General features: G+C 43.1%; 1 protein-coding gene across 1 annotated transcript in view; it reads left to right on the top strand.

Moving 5' to 3' along the window:
• LOC109919295 (tubulin tyrosine ligase-like family, member 9) overlaps positions 1-1,148 on the top strand; it is a 106,541-nt gene that overhangs the window by 94,216 nt on the left and 11,177 nt on the right. The gene's annotated exons all lie outside the window — the stretch shown is intronic.

Raw genomic sequence — 1,148 nt, 5'->3', positions numbered from 1 at the left:
CCCCTGTGTATCTCAGTGTGACCCGGAGCAGCCCCTGTGTATCTCAGTGTGACCGGGGGCAGCCCCTGTGTATCTCACTGTGACCCAGAGCAGCCCCTGTGTATCTCAGCATTACCCAGAGCAGCCCCTGTGTATCTCAGCATTATGTATGAATTAGTAGGAGTAGTGGACCATTTGGCTCCTTCAACCTGCTGTGATGTTTGTTAAGTTCACAGCTACTCTGTTTGTGTTCTGGATTCCACATTCCCATCAAGTGCCACAGCTTGTAATTCCCATGCCTGCCAAGAATCTGTATTCACCTCTGCCTTAAAAATAGTCAGTGACTCCTCACACATCTCCTTCTGAAACAAGAGAGTTTCAAAGTCACACAACTCTCTGAGTGCAGAAGAAAATTCCTCATCACTCTCCTGAAAGAGTGAACCATAATTTTAAACTAGTGCTGCCTCCTTCTGGACTCACCCAAAAGATGAAATGTCTACCAAGTCAAGACCATTGAGGCTGTTAGTCACAACAACAAAAACAGAAGTTGCTGGGAAAGCTCAGCAGGTCTGGCACCATCTGTGAAGAAAAATCAGAGTTAACGTTTCGGGTCCGGTGACCCTTCTTCAGGCTCTTAGTCACCCTTCCTCTTCTAAACTTCAGTGGAAATAAGCCAAGCGTATCGTTGTAAGACAACCCATTCATTCACGGTATCAGTGCAATAAACCTCCTTTGAACTGCCTCCAATGCACTTACATCCTTCCTTAAATAAGAAGACTAAAACAGCACGCAATATTCAAGGTATATTCTCACCACTGCCCTGTATAATTGAAGCATAACATCCTTACTTCTGTGTTCAATTCCTGTCACAATAAAGGATAATGCCTTGCTTACCTTCTTGATTATATTCTGTACCTGCATACTAACTTTATATGATTCATGCACCAGAACACCACCACGTCTCTGCATTTCAGAATTTGCAGTTGTTCCTCATGTAACATTCTGCTTTTGTATTTTTCATGACTAAGTCAATAGCTTTGTATTTTCCCACATCATACTCCAGCTGCCAGATCTTCACCCAGTCAGTAAACCAATCTATATCTTTCTGCAATTTAAATGTCGTCTTCACAACATATACCCTACCTAAGATAACAAGGCGTACAGCTGGA

Source organism: Rhincodon typus, chromosome 19 (assembly GCF_021869965.1).
Source record: "Rhincodon typus isolate 14 chromosome 19, sRhiTyp1.1, whole genome shotgun sequence".
In the NCBI taxonomy this organism is placed as follows: Eukaryota; Metazoa; Chordata; class Chondrichthyes; order Orectolobiformes; family Rhincodontidae; genus Rhincodon; species Rhincodon typus.
Note: the sequence above shows the minus strand (reverse complement) of the source record. Positions and strands in the feature narration are given on the sequence as shown.